A 17,636-nucleotide genomic window follows, 5' to 3' on the forward strand; every position below is an offset into this window, starting at 1 on the left:
CTGGGTTCGTATGGACATCCAGGTAGATGTTCTGTCATCCAGCTGATTACATGCTCTCTGGGTTCGTATGGACATCCAGGTAGATGTTCTGTCATCCAGCTGATTACATGCTGTCTGGGTTCGTATGGACATCCAGGTAGATGTTCTGTCATCCAGCTGATTACATGCTGTCTGGGTTCGTATGGACATCCAGGTAGATGTTCTGTCATCCAGCTGATTACATGCTGTCTGGGTTCGTATGGACATCCAGGTAGATGTTCTGTCATCCAGCTGATTACACGCTGTCTGGGTTCGTATGGACATCCAGGTAGATGTCCTGTCATCCAGCTGATTACATGCTGTCTGGGTTCGTATGGACATCCAGGTAGATGTTCTGTCATCCAGCTGATTACATGCTGTCTGGGTTCGTATGGACATCCAGGTAGATGTTCTGTCATCCAGCTGATTACATGCTGTCTGGGTTCGTATGGACATCCAGGTAGATGTTATGTCATCCAACTGATTACATGCTCTCTGGGTTCGTATGGACATCCAGGTAGATGTTCTGTCATCCAGCTGATTACATGCTGTCTGGGTTCGTATGGACATCCAGGTAGATGTCCTGTCATCCAGCTGATTACATGCTCTCTGGGTTCGTATGGACATCCAGGTAGATGTTCTGTCATCCAGCTGATTACATGCTGTCTGGGTTCGTATGGACATCCAGGTAGATGTTCTGTCATCCAGCTGATTACATGCTGTCTGGGTTCGTATGGACATCCAGGTAGATGTTCTGTCATCCAGCTGATTACATGCTGTCTGGGTTCGTATGGACATCCAGGTAGATGTTCTGTCATCCAGCTGATTACATGCTGTCTGGGTTCGTATGGACATCCAGGTAGATGTTCTGTCATCCAGCTGATTACATGCTGTCTGGGTTCGTATGGACATCCAGGTAGATGTTCTGTCATCCAGCTGATTACATGCTGTCTGGGTTCGTATGGACATCCAGGTAGATGTTCTGTCATCCAGCTGATTACATGCTGTCTGGGTTCGTATGGACATCCAGGTAGATGTTCTGTCATCCAGCTGATTACATGCTGTCTGGGTTCGTATGGACATCCAGGTAGATGTTCTGTCATCCAGCTGATTACATGCTGTCTGGGTTCGTATGGACATCCAGGTAGATGTTCTGTCATCCAGCTGATTACATGCTCTCTGGGTTCGTATGGACATCCAGGTAGATGTTCTGTCATCCAGCTGATTACATGCTGTCTGGGTTCGTATGGACATCCAGGTAGATGTCCTGTCATCCAGCTGATTACATGCTGTCTGGGTTCGTATGGACATCCAGGTAGATGTTCTGTCATCCAGCTGATTACATGCTGTCTGGGTTCGTATGGACATCCAGGTAGATGTTCTGTCATCCAGCTGATTACATGCTGTCTGGGTTCGTATGGACATCCAGGTAGATGTTCTGTCATCCAGCTGATTACATGCTGTCTGGGTTCGTATGGACATCCAGGTAGATGTTCTGTCATCCAGCTGATTACATGCTGTCTGGGTTCGTATGGACATCCAGGTAGATGTCCTGTCATCCAGCTGATTACATGCTCTCTGGGTTCGTATGGACATCCAGGTAGATGTTCTGTCATCCAGCTGATTACATGCTGTCTTTGTTCGTATGGACATCCAGGTAGATGTTCTGTCATCCAGCTGATTACATGCTGTCTGGGTTCGTATGGACATCCAGGTAGATGTTCTGTCATCCAGCTGATTACATGCTCTCTGGGTTCGTATGGACATCCAGGTAGATGTTCTGTCATCCAGCTGATTACATGCTGTCTGGGTTCGTATGGACATCCAGGTAGATGTCCTGTCATCCAGCTGATTACATGCTCTCTGGGTTCGTATGGACATCCAGGTAGATGTTCTGTCATCCAGCTGATTACATGCTGTCTGGGTTCGTATGGACATCCAGGTAGATGTTCTGTCATCCAGCTGATTACATGCTGTCTGGGTTCGTATGGACATCCAGGTAGATGTCCTGTCATCCAGCTGATTACACGCTGTCTGGGTTCGTATGGACATCCAGGTAGATGTTCTGTCATCCAGCTGATTACATGCTGTCTGGGTTCGTATGGACATCCAGGTAGATGTTCTGTCATCCAGCTGATTACATGCTGTCTGGGTTCGTATGGACATCCAGGTAGATGTTCTGTCATCCAGCTGATTACATGCTCTCTGGGTTCGTATGGACATCCAGGTAGATGTTCTGTCATCCAGCTGATTACATGCTGTCTGGGTTCGTATGGACATCCAGGTAGATGTTCTGTCATCCAGCTGATTACATGCTGTCTGGGTTCGTATGGACATCCAGGTAGATGTCCTGTCATCCAGCTGATTACATGCTGTCTGGGTTCGTATGGACATCCAGGTAGATGTTCTGTCATCCAGCTGATTACACGCTGTCTGGGTTCGTATGGACATCCAGGTAGATGTTCTGTCATCCAGCTGATTACATGCTGTCTGGGTTCGTATGGACATCCAGGTAGATGTCCTGTCATCCAGCTGATTACATGCTGTCTGGGTTCGTATGGACATCCAGGTAGATGTCCTGTCATCCAGCTGATTACATGCTGTCTGGGTTCGTATGGACATCCAGGTAGATGTTCTGTCATCCAGCTGATTACACGCTGTCTGGGTTCGTATGGACATCCAGGTAGATGTTCTGTCATCCAGCTGATTACACGCTGTCTGGGTTCGTATGGACATCCAGGTAGATGTTCTGTCATCCAGCTGATTACACGCTGTCTGGGTTCGTATGGACATCCAGGTAGATGTTCTGTCATCCAGCTGATTACACGCTGTCTGGGTTCGTATGGACATCCAGGTAGATGTTCTGTCATCCAGCTGATTACACGCTGTCTGGGTTCGTATGGACATCCAGGTAGATGTTCTGTCATCCAGCTGATTACATGCTGTCTGGGTTCGTATGGACATCCAGGTAGATGTTCTGTCATCCAGCTGATTACACGCTGTCTGGGTTCGTATGGACATCCAGGTAGATGTTCTGTCATCCAGCTGATTACACGCTGTCTGGGTTCGTATGGACATCCAGGTAGATGTTCTGTCATCCAGCTGATTACACGCTGTCTGGGTTCGTATGGACATCCAGGTAGATGTTCTGTCATCCAGCTGATTACATGCTGTCTGGGTTCGTATGGACATCCAGGTAGATGTTCTGTCATCCAGCTGATTACACGCTGTCTGGGTTCGTATGGACATCCAGGTAGATGTTCTGTCATCCAGCTGATTACACGCTGTCTGGGTTCGTATGGACATCCAGGTAGATGTTCTGTCATCCAGCTGATTACACGCTGTCTGGGTTCGTATGGACATCCAGGTAGATGTTCTGTCATCCAGCTGATTACATGCTGTCTGGGTTCGTATGGACATCCAGGTAGATGTTCTGTCATCCAGCTGATTACACGCTGTCTGGGTTCGTATGGACATCCAGGTAGATGTTCTGTCATCCAGCTGATTACACGCTGTCTGGGTTCGTATGGACATCCAGGTAGATGTTCTGTCATCCAGCTGATTACATGCTGTCTGGGTTCGTATGGACATCCAGGTAGATGTTCTGTCATCCAGCTGATTACATGCTCTCTGGGTTCGTATGGACATCCAGGTAGATGTTCTGTCATCCAGCTGATTACATGCTGTCTGGGTTCGTATGGACATCCAGGTAGATGTTCTGTCATCCAGCTGATTACACGCTGTCTGGGTTCGTATGGACATCCAGGTAGATGTCCTGTCATCCAGCTGATTACATGCTCTCTGGGTTCGTATGGACATCCAGGTAGATGTTCTGTCATCCAGCTGATTACACGCTGTCTGGGTTCGTATGGACATCCAGGTAGATGTTCTGTCATCCAGCTGATTACATGCTGTCTGGGTTCGTATGGACATCCAGGTAGATGTCCTGTCATCCAGCTGATTACATGCTGTCTGGGTTCGTATGGACATCCAGGTAGATGTCCTGTCATCCAGCTGGTTACATGCTCTCTGGGTTCGTATGGACATCCAGGTAGATGTTCTGTCATCCAGCTGATTACACGCTGTCTGGGTTCGTATGGACATCCAGGTAGATGTTCTGTCATCCAGCTGATTACACGCTGTCTGGGTTCGTATGGACATCCAGGTAGATGTTCTGTCATCCAGCTGATTACACGCTGTCTGGGTTCGTATGGACATCCAGGTAGATGTTCTGTCATCCAGCTGATTACACGCTGTCTGGGTTCGTATGGACATCCAGGTAGATGTTCTGTCATCCAGCTGATTACACGCTGTCTGGGTTCGTATGGACATCCAGGTAGATGTTCTGTCATCCAGCTGATTACATGCTGTCTGGGTTCGTATGAACATCCAGGTAGATGTTCTGTCATCCAGCTGATTACACGCTGTCTGGGTTCGTATGGACATCCAGGTAGATGTTCTGTCATCCAGCTGATTACACGCTGTCTGGGTTCGTATGGACATCCAGGTAGATGTTCTGTCATCCAGCTGATTACACGCTGTCTGGGTTCGTATGGACATCCAGGTAGATGTTCTGTCATCCAGCTGATTACACGCTGTCTGGGTTCGTATGGACATCCAGGTAGATGTTCTGTCATCCAGCTGATTACACGCTGTCTGGGTTCGTATGGACATTCAGGTAGATGTTCTGTCATCCAGCTGATTACACGCTGTCTGGGTTCGTATGGACATCCAGGTAGATGTTCTGTCATCCAGCTGATTACACGCTGTCTGGGTTCGTATGGACATCCAGGTAGATGTTCTGTCATCCAGCTGATTACATGCTGTCTGGGTTCGTATGGACATCCAGGTAGATGTTCTGTCATCCAGCTGATTACACGCTGTCTGGGTTCGTATGGACATCCAGGTAGATGTTCTGTCATCCAGCTGATTACATGCTGTCTGGGTTCGTATGGACATCCAGGTAGATGTTCTGTCATCCAGCTGATTGCATGTGATTTGTCATGAATGAAAGTTGATCTCTGAAGAGACCGGGGATCGCTCCGTATAAAAATTCCCTCTGATTGATATCCTGAACTCTGCTGCTGTGGAGACTGACTGGACCCTGTAATAACCGTACCATCAATTAGTACGGACCAATCAATGAGCTAACGGCAGAATGAGCCTGGGACTGTGGGTAGCTGCCAGCCCATATCGATTTACTTCAAACCAATTAGTGTTTTTTTGCAGAGCTGTGAAGGAGGATTGTTCTGATTGGTCCCTACACTGTCTGCTGTGAGCCGAGCAGCTCATCGACCATCTCGTGTTACATCCTGCTCCTGTTGTTATATACAGATGCCCAGTCTAAAACCCCATTAATACAGACAGGACACAGGATGTTCTACCCAGTCTGAAACCCCATTAATACAGACAGGCCACAGCATGTTCTACCCAGTCTGAAACACCATTAATACAGACAGGATACAGGATGTTCTACCCAGTCTGAAACCCCATTAATACAGACAGGACACAGGATGTTCTACCCAGTCTGAAACACCATTAATACAGACAGGATACAGCCACAGGATGTTCTATCCAATCTAAAACCCCATTAATACAGACAGGCCACAGGATGTTCTATCCAATCTAAAACCCCATTAATACAGACAGGACACAGGATGTTCTACCCAGTCTGAAACCCCATTAATACAGACAGGCCACAGCATGTTCTACCCAGTCTGAAACACCATTAATACAGACAGGATACAGCCACAGGATGTTCTATCCAGTCTGAAACCCCATTAATACAGACAGGCCACGGGATGTTCTACCCAATCTAAAACCCCATTAATACAGACAGGCCACAGGATGTTCTACCCAATCTAAAACCCCATTAATACAGACAGGCCACAGCCACAGGATGTTCTACCCAATCTAAAACCCCATTAATACAGACAGGCCGCATCCATAGGATGTGTCCGAAATGGCACCCTATTCCTAGTGCACTAATTTTGTCCAGGGTCCATAGGGCTCTGTTCTAAAGTAGTGCACTATGTAGGGATAAGATACCATTTGACGAGCAGATATAATGGAGACACTTCAGTGCCACGTTGACATTACAGCAGTTCCAGACAGCTGTCCTGTGGTGCTGTCCTGTGGCGCTGTTCTGTCCTGTCCTGTGGTGCTGTCCTGTAGTGCTGTCCTGTCCTGTGGTGCTGTCCTGTGGTGCTGTCCTGTGGTGCTGTCCTGTGGCGCTGTCCTGTGATGTCCTGTCGCTCTGTTCTGTGGTGCTGTCCTGTGGTGCTGTCCTGTGGTGCTGTCCTGTGGCGCTGTCCTGTGGTGCTGTCCTGTAGCACTGTTCTGAGGTGCTGTTCTGTGGTGCTGTCCTGTGGCGCTGTTCTGAGGTGCTGTTCTGTGGTGCTGTTCTGTGGTGCTGTTCTGTGGTGCTGTCCTGTAGCGCTGTCCTGTAGCGCTGTCCTGTGGCGCTGTTCTGTGGCGCTGTTCTGTGGTGCTGTTCTGTGGCGCTGTCCTGTGGTGCTGTCCTGTGGTGCTGTCCTGTGGCGTTCTGTGGTGCTGTCCTGTGGTGCTGTTCTGTGGTGCTGTTCTGAGGTGCTGTCCTGTGGCGCTGTTCTGTGGTGCTGTTCTGTGGCGTTCTGTGGTGCTGTCCTGTGGTGCTATTCTGTGGTGCTGTTCTGTGGCGCTGTTCTGTGGTGCTGTCCTGTGGCGTTCTGTGGTGCTGTCCTGTGGTGCTGTCCTGTGGCGCTGTCCTGTGGCGCTGTCCTGTGGTGCTGTTCTGTGGCGCTGTCCTGTGGTGCTGTCCTGTAGCGCTGTTCTGTGGTGCTGTCCTGTGGTGCTGTCCTGTAGCGCTGTTCTGTGGTGCTGTTCTGTGGCGCTGTCCTGTGGTGCTGTCCTGTAGCGCTGTTCTGTGGTGCTGTTCTGTGGCGCTGTTCTGTGGTGCTGTTCTGTGGCGCTGTTCTGTGGTGCTGTCCTGTAGCACTGTTCTGAGGTGCTGTTCTGTGGTGCTGTTCTGTGGTGCTGTCCTGTGGTGCTGTTCTGTGGTGCTGTTCTCTGGTGCTGTCCTGTGGTGCTGTCCTGTGGCGCTGTCCTGTGGTGCTGTCCTGTGGTGCTGTCCTGTGGTGCTGTTCTGTGGTGCTGTCCTGTGGTGCTGTCCTGTGGTGCTGTTCTGTGGTGCTGTCCTGTGGTGCTGTCCTGTGGTGCTGTCCTGTGGTGCTGTCCTGTGGTGCTGTCCTGTGGCGCTGTCCTGTGGCGCTGTCCTGTGGTGCTGTTCCTGAGGTGCTGTCCTGTAGCGCTGTCCTGTGGTGCTGTCCTGTGGTGCTGTTCTGTGGTGCTGTTCTGTGGTGCTGTCCTGTGGTGCTGTTCTGTGGTGCTGTCCTGTGGTGCTGTTCTGTAGCGCTGTTCTGTGGTGCTGTCCTGTGGTGCTGTCCTGTGGTGCTGTTCTGTGGTGCTGTCCTGGCGCGCTGTTCTGTGGTGCTGTCCTGTAGTGCTGTTCTGTGGTGCTGTTCTGTGGTGCTGTTCTGTGGTGCTGTTCTGAGGTGCTGTTCTGTGGTGCTGTTCTGAGGTGCTGTCCTGTGGCGCTGTTCTGTGGTGCTGTTCTGTGGTGCTGTTCTGTGGTGCTGTTCTGTGGTGCTGTCCTGTGGTGCTGTTCTGTGGTGCTGTCCTGTGGCGCTGTTCTGTGGTGCTGTCCTGTGGTGCTGTCCTGTGGTGCTGTCCTGTGGTGCTGTTCTGTGGTGCTGTCCTGTGGTGCTGTCCTGTGGTGCTGTTCTGTGGTGCTGTCCTGTGGCGTTCTGTGGTGCTGTCCTGTGGTGCTGTCCTGTGGTGCTGTCCTGTGGTGCTGTCCTGTGGTGCTGTCCTGTGGCGCTGTTCTGTCCTGTGGCGCTGTCCTGTGGTGCTGTCCTGTGGTGCTGTCCTGTGGTGCTGTCCTGTGGCGCTGTCCTGTGGTGCTGTCCTGTGGTGCTGTCCTGTGGTGCTGTCCTGTGGTGCTGTCCTGTGGCGCTGTTCTGTGGAAAGCTACATGGATCTGTATTTCTAATGACCTTCGTTGATAAGGCCTGTCTGTCTGTAACTGGAAACAACCTGGAGTACAGCCAGGATGATACTGACCACATGATTCATACTGGGAACTGTTCTGTCACCTACATGAATCATACTGGGAACTGTTCTGTCACCTACATGATTCATACTGGGAACTGTTCTGTCACCTACATGATTCCTCATACTGGGAACTGTTCTGTCACCTACATGATTCCTCATACTGGGAACTGTTCTGTCACCTACGTGATTCATACTGGGAACTGTTCTGTCACCTACGTGATTCATACTGGGAACTGTTCTGTCACCTACATGATTCCTCATACTGGGAACTGTTCTGTCACCTACATGATTCATACTGGGAACTGTTCTGTCACCTGCATGATTCATACTGGGAACTGTTCTGTCACCTATATGATTCCTCATACTAGGAACTGTTCTGTCACCTACATGATTCATACTGGGAACTGTTCTGTCACCTACATGATTCATACTGGGAACTGTTCTGTCACCTACATGATTCATACTGGGAACTGTTCTGTCACCTACATGATTCCTCATACTGGGAACTGTTCTGTCACCTACATGATTCATACTGGGAACTGTTCTGTCACCTACATGATTCATACTGGGAACTGCTCTGTCACCTGCATGATTCATACTGGGAACTGTTCTGTCACCTACATGATTCATACTGGGAACTGTTCTGTCACCTGCATGATTCATACTGGGAACTGTTCTGTCACCTACATGATTCCTCATACTGGGAACTGCTCTGTCACCTACATGATTCCTCATACTGGGAACTGTTCTGTCACCTACATGATTCATACTGGGAACTGTTCTGTCACCTACATGATTCCTCATACTGGGAACTGTTCTGTCACCTACATGATTCATACTGGGAACTGTTCTGTCACCTGCATGATTCATACTGGGAACTGTTCTGTCACCTATATGATTCCTCATACTGGGAACTGTTCTGTCACCTACATGATTCATACTGGGAACTGTTCTGTCACCTGCATGATTCATACTGGGAACTGTTCTGTCACCTATATGATTCCTCATACTAGGAACTGTTCTGTCACCTACATGATTCATACTGGGAACTGTTCTGTCACCTATATGATTCCTCATACTGGGAACTGTTCTGTCACCTACATGATTCATACTGGGAACTGTTCTGTCACCTACATGATTCCTCATACTGGGAACTGTTCTGTCACCTACATGATTCCTCATACTGGGAACTGTTCTGTCACCTACATGATTCATAGTGGGAACTGTTCTGTCACCTACATGATTCATAGTGGGAACTGTTCTGTCACCTACATGATTCATACTGGGAACTGTTCTGTCACCTACATGATTCATACTGGGAACTGTTCTGTCACCTACATGATTCCTCATACTGGGAACTGTTCTGTCACCTACATGATTCATACTGGGAACTGTTCTGTCACCTGCATGATTCCTCATACTGGGAACTGTTCTGTCACCTACATGATTCATACTGGGAACTGTTCTGTCACCTACATGATTCATACTGGGAACTGTTCTGTCACCTACATGATTCATACTGGGAACTGTTCTGTCACCTACATGATTCCTCATACTGGGAACTGTTCTGTCACCTACATGATTCCTCATACTGGGAACTGTTCTGTCACCTACATGATTCATACTGGGAACTGTTCTGTCACCTACATGATTCCTCATACTGGGAACTGTTCTGTCACCTACATGATTCATACTGGGAACTGTTCTGTAACCTGCATGATTCATACTGGGAACTGTTCTGTCACCTATATGATTCCGCATACTGGGAACTGTTCTGTCACCTACATGATTCATACTGGGAACTGTTCTGTCACCTATATGATTCCTCATACTGGGAACTGTTCTGTCACCTACATGATTCATACTGGGATCTGTTCTGTCACCTACATGATTCATACTGGGAACTGTTCTGTCACCTACATGATTCCTCATACTGGGAACTGTTCTGTCACCTACATGATTCATAGTGGGAACTGTTCTGTCACCTACATGATTCATACTGGGAACTGTTCTGTCACCTACATGATTCATACTGGGAACTGTTCTGTCACCTACATGATTCCTCATACTGGGAACTGTTCTGTCACCTACATGATTCCTCATACTGGGAACTGTTCTGTCACCTACATGATTCATACTGGGAACTGTTCTGTCACCTGCATGATTCCTCATACTGGGAACTGTTCTGTCACCTACATGATTCATACTGGGAACTGTTCTGTCACCTACATGATTCATAGTGGGAACTGTTCTGTCACCTACATGATTCATACTGGGAACTGTTCTGTCACCTACATGATTCATACTGGGAACTGTTCTGTCACCTACATGATTCTGTCACCTACATGATTCCTCATACTGTGAACTGTTCTGTCACCTACATGATTCATACTGGGAACTGTTCTGTCACCTACATGATTCATACTGGTAACTGTTCTGTCACCTACATGATTCTGTCACCTATATGATTCCTCATACTGTGAACTGTTCTGTCACCTACATGATTCCTCATACTGTGAACTGTTCTGTCACCTACATGATTCCTCATACTGGGAACTGTTCTATCACCTACATGATTCATACTGGGAACTGTTCTGTCACCTACATGATTCTGTCACCTACATGATTCCTCATACTGTGAACTGTTCTGTCACCTACATGATTCCTCATACTGGGAACTGTTCTGTCACCTGCATGATTCATACTGGGAACTGTTCTGTCACCTATATGATTCCTCATACTGGGAACTGTTCTGTCACCTACATGATTCATACTGGGAACTGTTCTGTCACCTACATGATTCATACTGGGAACTGTTCTGTCACCTACATGATTCCTCATACTGGGAACTGTTCTGTCACCTACATGATTCATAGTGGGAACTGTTCTGTCACCTACATGATTCATAGTGGGAACTGTTCTGTCACCTGCGTGATTCCTCATACTAGGAACTGTTCTGTCACCTACATGATTCATACTGGGAACTGTTCTGTCACCTACATGATTCATAGTGGGAACTGTTCTGTCACCTACATGATTCATACTGGGAACTGTTCTGTCACCTACATGATTCATACTGGGAACTGTTCTGTCACCTACATGATTCTGTCACCTACATGATTCCTCATACTGTGAACTGTTCTGTCACCTACATGATTCCTCATACTGGGAACTGTTCTATCACCTACATGATTCATACTGGGAACTGTTCTGTCACCTACATGATTCTGTCACCTACATGATTCCTCATACTGTGAACTGTTCTGTCACCTACATGATTCCTCATACTGTGAACTGTTCTGTCACCTACATGATTCCTCATACTGGGAACTGTTCTGTCACCTACATGATTCCTCTTTTGGGAGTGTGAGGGAGTTTGTGTGTCTGTTTTGTTGCCAAATATGCACCGTACTCTCCACTGGATATGGAGGAGATACCAGTACTCTCCCCTGGATATGGAGGAGATAACAGTACTCTCCACTGGATATGGAGGAGATAACAGTACTCTCCACTAGATATGGAGGAGATAACAGTACTCTCCCCTGGATATGGAGGAGATAACAGTACTCTCCCCTGGATATGGAGGAGATAACAGTACTCTCCACTGGATATGGAGGAGATACCAGTACTCTCCACTGGATATGGAGGAGATAACATTACTCTCCACTAGATATGGAGGAGATACCAGTACTCTCCACTAGATATGGAGGAGATAACAGTACTCTCCCCTGGATATGGAGGAGATAACAGTACTCTCCACTGGATATGGAGGAGATAACAGTACTCTCCCCTGGATATGGAGGAGATAACAGTACTCTCCCCTGGATATGGAGGAGATAACAGGACTCTCCCCTGGATATGGAGGAGATAACAGTACTCTCCCCTGGATATGGAGGAGATAACAGTACTCTCCACTAGATATGGAGGAGATAACAGTACTCTCCACTGGATATGGAGGAGATAACAGTACTATCCCCTGGATATGGAGGAGATAACAGTACTCTCCACTGGATATGGAGGAGATAACAGTACTCTCCCCTAGATATGGAGGAGATAACAGTACTCTCCACTGGATATGGAGGAGATACCAGTACTCTCCACTGGATATGGAGGAGATAACAGTACTCTCCACTGGATATGGAGGAGATAACAGTACTCTCCACTGGATATGGAGGAGATAACAGTACTCTCCCCTGGATATGGAGGAGATAACAGTACTCTCCCCTGGATATGGAGGAGATAACAGTACTCTCCACTGAATATGGAGGAGATAACATTACTCTCCCCTGGATATGGAGGAGATAACAGTACTCTCCACTGTATATGGTGGAGATAACAGTACTCTCCACTGGATATGGAGGCTTTCCATCTGTTCTGAATGGTAGACCAAGGCTTTCCTTCTGTTCTGAATGGTACACCAAGGCTTTCCATCTGTTCTGAATGGTCGACCAAGGCTTTCCATCTGTTCTGAATGGTAGACCAAGGCTTTCCATCTGTTCTGAATGGTAGACCAAGGCTTTCCATCTGTTCTGAAGGGTAGACCAAGGCTTTCCATCTGTTCTGAATGGTAGACCAAGGCTTTCCATCTGTTCTGAATGGTCGACCAAGGCTTTCCATCTGTTCTGAATGGTAGACCAAGGCTTTCCATCTGTTCTGAATGGTAGACCAAGGCTCCTTCACGTTATCCCATATGTTTAGTAGTTAGAGAAACTGACTACTATACTAGTGAGCTCCCCAAGAGGAGAGACAGAACGGTTATGTTGGAAGAAACTGTAAAGGCTTCTGGGATAGACCGCAAGCAACATTTCACCCATTCTAAACCTTATTTACATATTTAATTTATGCAACCAAATTAACAGTGTCTGACTGCCCTCTTTTCATTAGTGAACTAATAGATTTTAATCTATTGTTCTTTACATTCATTTGCAAGCTCATCAAAATGTCACACAGTGGTCTGTCTGTCTGTCTGTCTTTCTGTCTGCCTGACACGTCTGTCTGCCTGACACCTGCTTGTCTGTCTGACTGCTGTCTGTCTGACTGCCTGACACCTGTCTGTATGCCTGTCTGTCTGCCTGTCATGTCTGCCTGCCACATGTCTGTCTGCCTGACACCTGTCTGTCTGTCTGCCTGACGCATGTCTGTCTGCCTGACACCTGTCTGTCTGTCTGTCTCCCTGTCTGCCTGTCTGACGCATGTCTGTCTGCCTGACACCTGTCTGTCTGTCTGTCTCCCTGACACCTGCCTGTCTGTCTGCCTGACACCTGCCTGTCTGTCTGTCTGTCTGTCTGTCTGTCTGTCTGTCTGTCTGTCTGTCTGTCTGTCTGTCTGCCTGAGAGGACAAAATAGCTTTCTCAAGCACCTCCCTGTTCTGTCCTTATTGTCTGGAACAAAGCTCCTTTATGAATCCAGGGGAAAATAAAGGCAGAAAGAGGAACATCAAAACACTTCAGAGTTTCAGCGTTTTTTCTGGTTTTCCTTTTATTTGCAGAAAAGGAAATAAATGACCGGAGAACACCTGAATATTTTTGGAGCTCCCCTTTCCCTCCCCAGAAAACCAAATGACCGGAGAACACCTGAATATTTTTGGAGCTCCCCCTTTCCCTCCCCAGAAAACCAAATGACCGGAGAACACCTGAATATTTTTGGAGCACCCCTTTCCCTCCCCAGAAAACCAAATGACCGGAGAACACCTGAATATTTTTGGAGCACCCCTTTCCCTCCCCAGAAAACCAAATGACCGGAGAACACCTGAATATTTTTGGAGCACCCCTTTCCCTCCCCAGAAAACCAAATGACCGGAGAACACCTGAATATTTTTGGAGCTCCCCTTTCCCTCCCCAGAAAACCAAATGACCGGAGAACACCTGAATATTTTTGGAGCACCCCTTTCCCTCCCCAGAAAACCAAATGACCGGAGAACACCTGAATATTTTTGGAGCACCCCTTTCCCTCCCCAGAAAACCAAATGACCGGAGAACACCTGAATATTTTTGGAGCACCCCTTTCCCTCCCCAGAAAACCAAATTACTCAGCAAACTTATCGCTTGCCGTAGCAAGACTGTTATTAGAGAAAACAATCAGAGCAGCTGGATTAATCTCTGGCAGAGGCCTTATCTTCAAGCAGCACCTTTGTTATTTCCTGATGAGCGGCTGCTTTTCCCTGCCACATCGTAGCACACCTCACTGCCCCCTTTCATCTCTCTGTGGGCCCGTTCGGTTTATTAAAACACCTTCGTTTCTGAAGAACAGAGAGAAGACGAAGGCAAACAATAAGGTCAGGCAATCTCCTCTCCTCCAGCAGCCAGACAGCCAGGCATTCAGGGAGTCAGCCAGCCTGCCAGTCAACCAGCCAGCCATCCAGCTAGCCAGCCAGTCAGACGGCCAGTCAGCCAGCCAGCTAGTCAGACAGCCAGGCATTCAGGGAGTCAGCCAGTCAGCTAGCCAGCCAGTCAACCAGCCAGTCAGTTAGCCAGTCAGCTAGCCAGCCAGTCAGCTAGCTAGCTAGCCAGACAGCCACTCAACCAGTCAGCTAGCCAGTCAGCTAGCCAGCCAGCCAGCCAGCCAGTCAACCAGTCAGCCAGCCAGTCAACCAGGGCTGAGGAGGATGGGAGCTGGCAGTCAGTCAGTCAGTGTATTAGGTGGGTTGTAGCAGATCTGATGGTGGGTTATATCAGGTCTGACGGTGGGTTGTATCAGGTGGGTTGTATCAGGTCTGATGGTGGGTTATATCAGGTCTGACGGTGGGTTGTATCAGGTGGGTTGTAATCAGGTCTGACGGTGGGTTGTATCAGGTCTGATGGTGGGTTGTATCAGGTCTGACGGTGGGTTGTAGCAGATCTGATGGTGGGTTATATCAGGTCTGACGGTGGGTTGTATCAGGTGGGTTGTATCAGGTCTGACGGTGGGTTGTATCAGGTGGGTTGTATCAGGTCTGATGGTGGGTTATATCAGGTCTGACGGTGGGTTGTATCAGGTGGGTTGTATCAGGTCTGACAGTGGGTTGTATCAGGTCTGATGGTGGGTTGTATCAGGTCTGATGGTGGGTTGTATCAGGTGGGTTGTATCAGGTCTGACGGTGGGTTGTATCAGGTCTGATGGTGGGTTGTATCAGGTCTGACAGTGGGTTGTATCAGGTCTGATGGTGGGTTGTATCAGGTCTGATGGTGGGTTGTATCAGGTCTGACAGTGGGTTGTATCAGGTGGGTTGTATCAGATCTGATGGTGGGTTATATCAGGTCTGATGGTGGGTTGTATCAGGTGGGTTGTAATCAGGTCTGATGGTGGGTTATATCAGGTCTGACGGTGGGTTGTATCAGGTGGGTTGTATCAGGTCTGACGGTGGGTTGTATCAGGTGGGTTGTATCAGGTCTGACGGTGGGTTGTATCAGGTCTGACGGTGGGTTGTATCAGGTCTGACGGTGGGTTGTATCAGGTTGTATCAGGTCTGACAGTGGGTTGTATCAGGTTGTAGCAGGTCTGATGGTGGGTTGTAATCAGGTCTGACGGTGGGTTGTATCAGGTCTGACGGTGGGTTGTATCAGGTTGTATCAGGTCTGACAGTGGGTTGTATCAGGTTGTAGCAGGTCTGATGGTGGGTTGTATCAGGTTTGACGGTGGGCTGTATCAGGTCTGACGGTGGGTTGTATCAGGTTGTATCAGGTCTGACAGTGGGTTGTATCAGGTTGTATCAGGTCTGATGGTGGGTTGTATCAGGTCTGATGGTGGGTTGTAGCAGGTCTGACGGTGGGTTGTATCAGGTCTGACGGTGGGTTGTATCAGGTCTGACGGTGGGTTGTATCAGGTCTGACAGTGGGTTGTATCAGGTCTGACAGTGGGTTGTATCTGGTCTGATGGTGGGTTGTATCAGGTCTGACAGTGGGTTGTATCAGGTCTGACAGTGGGTTGTATCAGGTCTGACGGTGGGTTGTATCAGGTCTGACGGTGGGTTGTATCAGGTCTGACGGTGGGTTGTATCAGGTCTGAGGGTGGGTTGTATCAGGTCTGACGGTGGGTTGTATCAGGTCTGACGGTGGGTTGTATCAGGTCTGACGGTGGGTTGTATCAGGTGGGTTGTATCAGGTGGGTTGTATCAGGTCTGATGGTGGGTTGTATCAGGTGGGTTGTATCAGGTCTGACGGTGGGATGTATCAGGTGGGTTGTATCAGGTCTGACGGTGGGTTGTATCAGGTGGGTTGTATCAGGTCTGATGGTGGGTTGTATCAGGTCTGACGGTGGGTTGTATCAGGTGGGTTGTATCATGTCTGATGGTGGGTTGTATCAGGTCTGACGGTGGGTTGTATCAGGTGGGTTGTATCAGGTCTGACGCTGGGTTGTATCAGGTCTGACGGTGGGTTGTATCAGGTCTGACGGTGGGTTGTATCAGGTCTGACGGTGGGTTGTATCAGGTCTGATGGTGGGTTGTATCAGGTCTGACGGTGGGTTGTATCAGGTGGGTTGTATCAGGTTGTATCAGGTGGGTTGTATCAGGTCTGATGGTGGGTTGTATCAGGTGGGTTGTATCAGGTCTGACGGTGGGATGTATCAGGTGGGTTGTATCAGGTCTGACGGTGGGTTGTATCAGGTGGGTTGTATCAGGTCTGATGGTGGGTTGTATCAGGTCTGACGGTGGGTTGTATCAGGTGGGTTGTATCATGTCTGATGGTGGGTTGTATCAGGTCTGACGGTGGATTGTATCAGGTGGGTTGTATTAGGTCTGACGCTGGGTTGTATCAGGTCTGACGGTGGGTTGTATCAGGTCTGACGGTGGGTTGTATCAGGTCTGACGGTGGGTTGTATCAGGTCTGACGGTGGGTTGTATCAGGTCTGACGGTGGGTTGTATCAGGTGGGTTGTATCAGGTGGGTTGTATCAGGTTTGACGGTGGGTTGTATCAGGTCTGACGGTGGGTTGTATCAGGTCTGACGGTGGGTTGTATCAGGTCTGACAGTGGGTTGTATCAGGTCTGACGGTGGGTTGTATCAGGTCTGACGGTGGGTTGTATCAGGTCTGATGGTGGGTTGTAGTAGCAGGTCTGACGGTGGGTTGTATCAGGTCTGACGGTGGGTTGTATCAGGTGGGTTGTATCAGGTCTGACGGTGGGTTGTATCAGGTCTGATGGTGGGTTGTATCAGGTCTGACGGTGGGTTGTATCAGGTCTGATGGTGGGTTGTAGTAGCAGGTCTGACGGTGGGTTGTATCAGGTCTGATGGTGGGTTGTAGTAGCAGGTCTGACGGTGGGTTGTATCAGGTCTGACGGTGGGTTGTATCAGGTCTGATGGTGGGTTGTAGTAGCAGGTCTGACGGTGGGTTGTATCAGGTCTGACGGTGGGTTGTAGTAGCAGGTCTGATGGTGGGTTGTATCAGGTCTGACGGTGGGTTGTATCAGGTCTGACGGTGGGTTGTATCAGGTGGGTTGTATCAGGTCTGACGGTGGGTTGTATCAGGTGGGTTGTATCAGGTCTGATGGTGGGTTGTATCAGGTCTGACGGTGGGTTGTATCAGGTGGGTTGTATCAGGTCTGACGAGGGG

This window comes from Oncorhynchus nerka, unplaced genomic scaffold (genome assembly GCF_034236695.1).
Source record: "Oncorhynchus nerka isolate Pitt River unplaced genomic scaffold, Oner_Uvic_2.0 unplaced_scaffold_742, whole genome shotgun sequence".
Taxonomy (NCBI): domain Eukaryota; kingdom Metazoa; phylum Chordata; class Actinopteri; order Salmoniformes; family Salmonidae; genus Oncorhynchus; species Oncorhynchus nerka.